Source organism: Entelurus aequoreus, linkage group LG14 (genome assembly GCF_033978785.1).
Source record: "Entelurus aequoreus isolate RoL-2023_Sb linkage group LG14, RoL_Eaeq_v1.1, whole genome shotgun sequence".
Taxonomy (NCBI): Eukaryota; Metazoa; Chordata; class Actinopteri; order Syngnathiformes; family Syngnathidae; genus Entelurus; species Entelurus aequoreus.
In genome coordinates, this window is record NC_084744.1 from 55,199,745 (window position 1) to 55,209,744 (window position 10,000).

The 10,000-nt window shown below is 37.8% G+C and overlaps 1 pseudogene; it reads right to left on the reverse strand.

Annotated features, from left to right (window-relative positions):
* Window positions 1-10,000, reverse strand: part of LOC133665064 (metabotropic glycine receptor-like) — a 118,043-nt pseudogene that overhangs the window by 18,863 nt on the left and 89,180 nt on the right.

Sequence of the window (10,000 nt, forward strand, 5' to 3'; positions counted from 1 at the left end):
TGAAGTGAATTTATATTTATATAGCGCCTTTCTCTAGTGACTCAAAGCGCTTTTACATAGTGAAACCCAATATATAAGTTACATTTAAACCAGTATGGGTGGCACTGGGAGCGGGTGGGTAGAGTGTCTTGCCCAAGGACACAACGGCAGTGACTACAAACCCCGTTTCCATATGAGTTGGGAAATTGTGTTAGATGTAAATATAAACGGAATACAATGATTTGCAAATCCTTTTCAAGCCATATTCAGTTGAATGTGCTACAAACACAACATATTTGATGTTCAAACTCATTAACGTTTTTTTTTTTGTGCAAATAATTAACTTTAGAATTTCATGGCTGCAACACGTGCCAAAGTAGTTGGGAAAGGGCATGTTCACCACTGTGTTACATGGCCTTTCCTTTTAACAACACTCAGTAAAGGTTTGGGAACTGAGGAGACACATTTTTGAAGCTTCTCAAGTGGAATTCTTTCCCATTCTTGCTTGATGTACAGCTTAAGTTGTTCAACAGTCCAAAGTCTCCGTTGCAGTATTTTAGACTTCATAATGCGCCACACATTTTCAATGGGAGACAGGTCTGGACTACAGGCAGGCCAGTCTAGTACCCGCACTCTTTTACTATGAAGCCACGTTGATGTAACACGTGGCTTGGCATTGTCTTGCTGAAATAAGCAGGGGCGTCCATGGTAACGTTGCTCGGATGGCAACATATGTTGCTCCAAAACCTGTATGTACCTTTCAGCATTAATGGCGCCTTCACAGATGTGTAAGTTACCCATGTCTTGGGCACTAATACACCCCCATACCATCACACATGCTGGCTTTTACACTTTGCGCCTAGAACAATCCGGATGGTTCTTTTCCTCTTTGGTCCGGAGGACACCACGTCCACAGTTTCCAAAAACAATTTGAAATGTGGACTCGTCAGACCACAGAACACTTTTCCACTTTGTATCAGTCCATCTTAGATGAGCTCAGGCCCGGCGAAGCCGACGGCGTTTCTGGGTGTTGTTGATAAACGGTTTTCGCCATGGTTAGGAGAGTTTTAACTTGCACTTACAGATGTAGCGACCAACTGTAGTTACTGACAGTGGGTTTCTGAAGTGTTCCTGAGCCCATGTGGTGATATCCTTTACACACTGATGTCGCTTGTTGATGCAGTACAGCCTGAGGGATCAAAGGTCACGGGCTTAGCTGCTTACGTGCAGTGATTTCTCCAGATTCTCTGAACCCTTTGATGATATTACGGAGCGTAGATGGTGAAATCCCTAAATTCCTTGCAATAGCTGGTTGAGAAAGGTTTTTCTTAAACTGTTCAACATTTTTCTCACGCATTTATTGACAAAGTGGTGACCCTCGCCCCGTCCCTGTTTGTGAATGACTGAGCATTTCATGGAATCTACTTTTATACACAATCATGGCACCCACCTGTTCCCAATTAGCCCGTTCACCTGTGGGATGTTCCAAATAAGTGTTTGATGAGCATTCCTCAACTTTATCAGTATTTATTGCCACCTTTCCCAACTTCTTTGTCACGTGTTGCTGGCATCAAATTCTAAAGTTAATGATTATTTGCCAACAAAAAAAAAAAGTTTATCAGTTTGAACATCAAATATGTTGTTTTTGTAGCACATTCAACTGAATATGGGTTGAAAATTATTTGCAAATCATTGTATTCCGTTTATATTTACATCTAACACCATTTCCCAAATAGTATGGAAACGGGGTTTGTAGGATGGTGAAGGCGGGAATCGAACCTGGAACCCTCAAGTTGCTGGCACGGCCACTCTACCAACCGAGCTATGCCGCCCCATGATTCATTAGTATCGCGGTACTATACTAGTACCGGTATACCGTACATCCCTATTAGAGTCCATAAAGTATTTGCCGTGGCTCCAGTCTGTTAATGTTCATAAATAGAGCGGGTGTGTGCATCATTAGATGACACGCTACTTAGTCTCATGCGCGATAAACCCCGTAAATACGTGTACGGTTCTCGGTTCCGAGTGCTCTTGAGCCAGTCGAGTGCTCTCCCAGGACGACACGCTGGGTTTTTTTCTCTTTTTTTTCCGAAAGCATCCTAGCAGGGTGCTTCCTGTTTGAAGGATAGAGCCTCATCACATCGTGTGCCGCCCAACCCCCCCCCCCCCCCCCCCCCCGGTTGTCACGGCAACCGGCAGGCTCCCTCGTTTCCTGCTCTGCACGCGCCAAATATGCGGAGATTGTTGTGTTTCAACGCCGGTCCCGCCATTGATTCCGTCGTTCTTCATCTCCGCCTACAAGATGTTCCACTGTAGTCCCTCGAGGAGGCGGCTTCATTTGACATCGGAACAGGAACAGGAAAGCCTCCATTTCCCTGATTCAGTTCCTCGGGAATATAGAAAATGGGCCGCTCTCAGTGATTTCCAGCGTGGAACTGTCACAGGATGCCACCTGTGCGACAAAATCCAGTCATGAAATTTCCTCGCTCCGAAATACTCCAAAGTCAACTTTATTATAAGAAAAGTAAAACATTTGGGAACAACAGCAACTCAGCCAGGAAGTGGTAGGCCACATAAACTGACAGAGAGGGCTCAGCGGATGCCGAAGTGCATAGTGCAAAGACTTTCTGCTGCTACAGAGCTCCAAACTTCATGTGACCTTCCAATTAGCCCACATACAGTACGCAGAGAGCGTCATGGAATGGGTTTTCATGGCCGAGCAGCTGCATCTAAGCCAGGGGTCACCAACGCGGTGCCCGCGGGCACCAGGTCGCCCGTAAGGACCAGATGAGTCGCCCGCGGGCCTGTTCTAAAAATAAAAATAAAAAAATTTAAAAAATAAATTTTTTTTTTTTTTTTTTTTAAATTAAATCTACACAGAAAAAACACAAGATACACTTTCAATCAGTGCATCAACCCAAACAACCTCCACCATGCACACTCATCCACACCCACTCACACAAAAGGGGTTATTTCTTTCTGCTACCAATATTCTGGTTCCCACAACATAGACAATACATCTGCAAGGGACACAGTCCCTGAAGCACACATGATTGTATAGGCTGCTGGTCCACTAACATTTTCATTAATTACTATTTTTTATGTAATTATTTTTATATTCTTTTACTTTCTTTTTTATCCAAGAAAATGTTTTTTATTTATTTATCTTATTTTATTTTATTTTTTAAAAAAGGGCCTTATCTTCAACAGACCAGGTTGTCAATGAAATTTGATTTTTTTAAAGGGTTTTTTAAACCAGGTCCAGTCCAGATAATGTCCAAGTCGGACTCAGCAACACACACCTTCATTCATGTACACACAAAAAAATTAGGGAACACAACAGATTGCATATAATTTATAAACAAAATTACATTTTCAAAATAAGCATTTATGTACAGTCCAGATTATGTCCAGGTCACTCAAATTAGGGAACACAACAACAGATATCATATAATCTATAAACATAATTATACTTTCAAAATAAGCCTTTGAGGACTTCTCATCTTTTTTTAAAATGTTTTTTGGCATCATTATCGTTTTCAACCATGTAACTTTCTAAAGTTAGAAAATACTGAATAAATGTTTTAGAGAAAGTAATACTAAGTGAATATCTGTTTTTGGCCTTAAAAATAAACATTTTACAGAGTACTATAATTAAATTGACTAAATCATGATTGTCAATGAACTCTCCTAAAATAACAGAAACCACATTAAGCTTCATAAACAAACCAATCCTTAAACACATTTTTTCAACTTCCACCCAAAACAAAGACACAATATGACAATACCAAAACAAAAGCAGGGTGGATTCAGGCTCCTGACAACAAAATCTGCAATCATCTGACTCTGTCATATTCCATAATTTTAACATTTTCCCTGTGGGTAAGAAGTTATAAATAATTTTAATTTGAAAATAACGATTTTGCACATCGATAGTGGTTTTATAGATTAGTTTGAATATGGCATCCCATGGCAACGGGCAGTCAAAAAAGTCCTCCCATTTTCCATTTGTGTTGTATGAGGCAGCCTTCAAAGATTTCTTTATTAAATAAAAATTATATATTTTTCTATTTATTTTAGTTCCTTTTTGCCAACTAGAATTTCTTATTAGAGGTTTACAAACTAATAATTTAGTAGTTCCATAATTAATTATTTGTTTCCATCTTTTCCCAATTACTCCAGTTAGTTGATAAAATGAAAAGCTTGAGCAAGCATCACCATACATAGCTCTAAATTCATCATACTTCATAATTTTACCATTCTCATTGATAATATCATTGACAAAAATGATTCCTCTTTCAAACATATTTTTCCAAAAGAAAGGCTTTCCATCTATTACAATATTAGAGTTCATCCATATTAACTGCTGCAAAATATCGTCTCTTTTTTCTGGCACATAAAATTGAAAACACCACTATGAGTGGATTGTTTCCTTTATAAACCCCGCCATGTTTCCCAGCAGACTCTCTGGGAGGGGATCACTTGTAAAAAAGGATACAATTTCTTTTGATACAGTACATGTTTTTTGTCCAACAGGACATTTGTGTACCACTCAATGTTTAAATACATCTTTGGAACAATTGATGCTTTTAAAGACAGACACATAGCTTCAAGGTTGAGAAGTTTCAGGCCCCCATATTCATACTCTTTGTACAAAACCTTTCTTTTAATCTTTTCTGGTTTGCCGTTCCAGACAAAATCGAAGACCCTCCGCTCATAAATCTTAAACACGTTTTGTGATGGAGCTGGTAATGACAAAAACAAATAAATAAATTGAGGAATAATTAACGAGTTGGCAATAGACATTTTACCATACAAGGTTAGGGATTTCGCTTTCCATAATTGCATAATTTTGTCCAGCTTTCTTAGTCGATTATCATAATTTACTGAGCCTAGATCTTCCAGATTTTCTGGGACAACAACACCAAGTATGTTAACTGGTCCATCTGTCCACAAAACAGGCACTTTGCGTTCCATTCGAAAGGACGTTCCCTTTAGATTTCCGATCCTTAACATTTTACATTTATCATAATTAAGCTTAAGGCCAGATTGCTGTGAAAATATGTCCAAAAGATTAAGAAGGTTCCGCAAACAATGAGGAACAATCTTATCTTTGTGAATCAGCCTTTTCTGACATGAACTTCATCAAGAACAAACACAGAACACGCCTCACTGATGCACATCTGCAAGACTCACTCAGAGTTGCAGTGTCAAGTTACACACCAGAGTACAACACACTAGTTAACAGCATGCAATGCCAGGCTTCCCACTAACTGACAAAGAAACAGATAACAGATTTGGTGTCCAGTTCAAAGTGTGACATGATTTAAAAATTTGAGAGTTTACTTTTGTATTTTACATGAGTTATTATTTGTACAAACATGGTGCAAAGTAATTCATGATTTGATAAAAAATGTTAGTGGCTAGCTAGTTAAAATGGGATATTGTGATTTCACAAGACTGTCTTAGAAGTGATCATTTGAAAATGTTCAATTTGAAAAATGTGCACTTAGAGAAAATATAAAAATAAAGTGTTGCATATTGATATTTATCTGTTTCTATATATATTTATTGTGAGAAATCATTAAGATGATCAGTGTTTCCACAAAGATAAATATCATTAATTATTAATAATAACAGAGTTAAAGGTAAATTGAGCAAATTGGCTACTTCTGGCAATTTATTTAAGTGTGTATCTAACTGGTAGCCCTTCGCATTAATCAGTACCCAAGAAGTAGCCCTTGGTTTCAAAAAGGTTGGTGACCCCTGATCTAAGCCATGCGTGGAGACGCTTTCTCTGGAGTGATGAATCACGCTTTTCCATCTGGCAATCTGATGGACCGGTCTGGGTTTGGAGGTTGCCAGGACAACGGTACATTTCGGACTGCATTGTGCCGAGTGTGAAATTTGGTGGAGGAGGAATTATGGTGTGGGGTTGTTTTTGGCCCCTTAGTTCCAGTGAAAGGAACTTTGAATGCTCCAGGATACCAAAACATTTTTGGACAATTCCATGCTCCCAACCTTGTGGGAACAGTTTGGAGCGGGCCCCTTCCTCTTCCAACGTGACTGTGCACCAGTGCACAAAGCAAGGTCCATAAAGACATGGATGCCATAGGACTTGACTGGCCTGCACAGAGTCCTGACCTGAACCCGATAGAACACCTTTGGGATGACTGAGAGCCAGGCCTTCAGTGTGTGACCTCACCAATGCGCTTTTGGAAGAATGGCGGAAAATTCCTATAAACACACTCGGCGACCTTGTGGACAGCCTTCCCAGAAGAGTTGAAGCTGTAATAGCTGCAAAAAGGCGGACCGACGTCATATTGAACCCTATGGGTTAGGAATGGGATGGCACTTCAAGTTCATATGTGAGTCAAGGCAGGTGGACAAATATTTTTGGCAATATAGTGTATATGCATGTGGAGGTCGTCCTCCAGAGGGTTACTTGGACCACCAAGCACTGACATTACAGCCCGGTTCAGAGTTACAAAACTGGGGGTTTTTTCGTGATAAAGTCTCTTGCTTTTCATCAATTGTTCGGTGTCTGTCTCCGGCTCGCTCAAAGAAGAGTTGAAGCTGTAATAGCTGCAAAAGTGTGGACCGACGTCATATTGAACCCTATGGGTTAGGAATGGGATGGCACTTCAAGTTCATATGTGAGTCAAGGCAGGTGGCCAAATACTTTTGGCAATATGGTGTATATTGGAATGGTCATAACCCATACAATCTGATGAGACCCAAATACGCTCCTATTAAATAAAAAAAAAGTCTGCCGTTACAAAGATAACAAATGAGGATTATACACAAAAACACCAAAAAAACGTTTAAAAAATGCTTCAAAAGTTGGGATGTCCGATAAATGCGTTAAAATGTAATATCGGAAATGATCGGTATCGGTTTTTTTATTATCTGTTTCGTTTTTTTTTTGTTTTTTTTAATTTTATTTTTTTTAATTAAATCAACATAAAAAACACAAGATACACTTACAATTAGTGCACCAACCCAAAAAACCTCCCTCCCCCCATTTCTTTCTGTTATCAATATTCTGGTTCCTACATTATATATAAATATATATCAATACAGTCTGCAAGGGATACAGTCCGTAAGCACACATGATTGTGCGTGCTGCTGGTCCACTAATAGTACTAACCTTTAACAGTTAATTTTACTCATTTTCATTAATTACTAGTTTCTATGTAACTGTTTTTATATTGTTTTACTTTCTTTTTTATTCAAGATTTTTTTTTAAATTTAGTTATCTTATTTTTTTTTTATTTTTTAAAAGTACCTTATCTTCACCATACATGGTTGTCCAAATTAGGCATAATAATGTGGTAATTCCACGACTGCATATATCGGTTGATATCGGTATCGGTTGATATCGGTATCGGTAATTAAAGAGTTGGACAATATCGGAATATCGGATATCGGCAAAAAGCCATTATCGGACATCCCTATTCAAAAGCCAAAAAAAACCTACAAAACAACTGCATGAGAGAAATGCTGCAAGTTCGCAGAACAAACAAAAGCTAACCACGCAACTCGGGGCGCCAGACCAGAGAGATATCCAATTTTAAAGGGGAACTTTATTTTTGGGGGAATTTTGCATATCATTCACAATCATTATGAAGTCTTTTTTGGGGGGGATTTTAGAGATGATAAAAATTTTTTTGCAAGATGTGACTAATAGGAAGTCATTAATGTAGCCTTTAAAGCCTTTGATTTTGATATTATTTATGGTAACACTTTAATATGGGGAATATATGAACCATTAATTAGTTGCTTATTAACATAGGGTTAGGGCAGGGGTGTCCAAAGTGCGGCCCGCAACTAATTGTTTACCGGCCCGCCACACATTCTGCAAAAATTGCAAAATTGATAGCATTGCAAAATTTAAAATTTAAAAAAGTGGAATGAGGTGAAATCTAACGAGAAAAAGTTGCAATGTTGACACAAAAGCTGCCATGCAGGCTGTTTTTTTTTTGTCTTTTGTCTTTCTTTCTTTTTCTTTTTTTTTTTTGCCATTGCTCCAAAAAAAAAAAAAGACAAAAAATCTATGTTCTAATGAATTATTGACCTATTCAAGGCTCCAATTACTTCAAAAAATGTCCCTTTAAAATGTTTTATGTGGAAAAAATATTGCATATATTGTGTGGTTGCCATATAAAAACATCAAAGTTTTCTTTGACAAAAGAGCATAAAAACAAACAAAATAATAGTTTGAACATAAAATCGACAGATACATCTGAAGCTGATCTCGTAACTTAAGTGTTGAAAGTAAAAAAAATAAATAATAAAAATGTATCACTTTATGAGTTGGGGGCCTTTTGGATGCCAAATATATTTAGTGGGATTTTATTAATATTTTCACTGTAATTACTCAAAAATATTAAAGAATTAAAATCAATGGTGTCCTGCATTATTGATCTTTTAGAGCTCTAATTACTAAATACTGCATATTTCCAGTTTTGCTAAAAAAAAAAACAAAGTTGTCTATGACAGAAAAGCCATAAAACCTTTTTTTTTTTTTACTTTTTATCAACCTGAAGTTGATATAGAGATTTACTGTAAGCGTTAAATAAAAAAATAATAATAATAATTTGACTTATTTTTAACGTTTTAATGACGGAGACCCTTTATGGAGCCATAAAGGTTAAAAAAAAAAAATCCATATATTTTGTTATGGTTTGAAAATGAAAAATATCAAAATGGCCCCCGCATGTGTGCGGCCCTCAGTGGAAAAAGTTTGGACACCCCTGGGTTAGGGTTAGGGAAGACTCTTAATTAATGGCTTACTGGTTGTATAATAAGGCCATGCAGAAAAATGCATTAATAAGTACTTAATAATGACTAATTAACAGCCAATGTGTTACTAATTTGCATGTTAATAAGCAACTAATTAATAGTTCCCCATACTAAAGTGTTACCTTATTTTTTTTATCTTGTTAGATTGAAAATTAACACCAATGAGTTGACTGATGAACATTATCACATCATTTATCCAGAAAGTATAAATAAGGACAAATAAAGATAGAATACTATTAACCGCAACATGTAAGTGTAAAAAAAAAACCCAACAACATTATGATTTGTACATTTTCAGAATGTGATTGTGTCAGAATAATTGTATATAAGTTATCACGCAACTTGTTTGCTCGCAGTCCAGGCGGTTATGGTTACTATTCACTCGTGCTCACAAAGCTGTCCTTGTTTTATCATGCAAAGGCGGACAGCTTGTAAATCTCCACTGTGTGTCTGGAATGCGCCTCGCCCTAGAAGTGTCTGTTTTTCTTATCAGGAAGATAAAGCGGATGTGCAGAGAAGGGGCAAACCCGACACCGCTCCAAGCACATTTTGTTTTAACTGTTTCTGAACCAGCGCTAGGCTGCTGCATAATGTGACCCCCTCCCCTTAGAAGCAGCTGCAGCTATGTGTGATCAGGGAATGCCCAAATAAATGGGGAAGCACGGGAACTTTTTCCTCAGAGCGTGCACGAGGGTGCAGTTCCACGCGCTCTCCTCATGAGCTAAACTGAATCCTGCCTCTGTTTGATTCCTTGCTTCTTGTCCTGTTTAATAGATGGTTCGGTGTTTGAACCTGACAGCTTGTTCTATTTCTAAACAAAGACAACAATCTGAAGTTGTCTTTATTTTTAAGTCATCGTGCCGCGATTTTACCACTCGGGAGTAGATTTTTCTCCATGTGGCCCCCGGTCTAACATGAGTTTGACACCCCTGGTTTAGAAGTTACATTTATTGATGAGTTTAATAGAAGAAATATACTTTTAAGTGCTTTGTAGATAATTGAAATTGAATGTCCAATGGTTAAGCTTGTACGACTGGACAGTAGTTTGGTTTCCTCCTGCCCTAAATGGTTGAAGGTTTACAAAAAAAACACCTAAAAAATGGCAAATCGTCCAAATGAAGCAGTAACTAGTAGTCTAACGCGTTATTTGTTTATATTCAGTAACTCAGTTACTGTTACTACATGATGCGTTACTGCGTTATTTTATGTTATT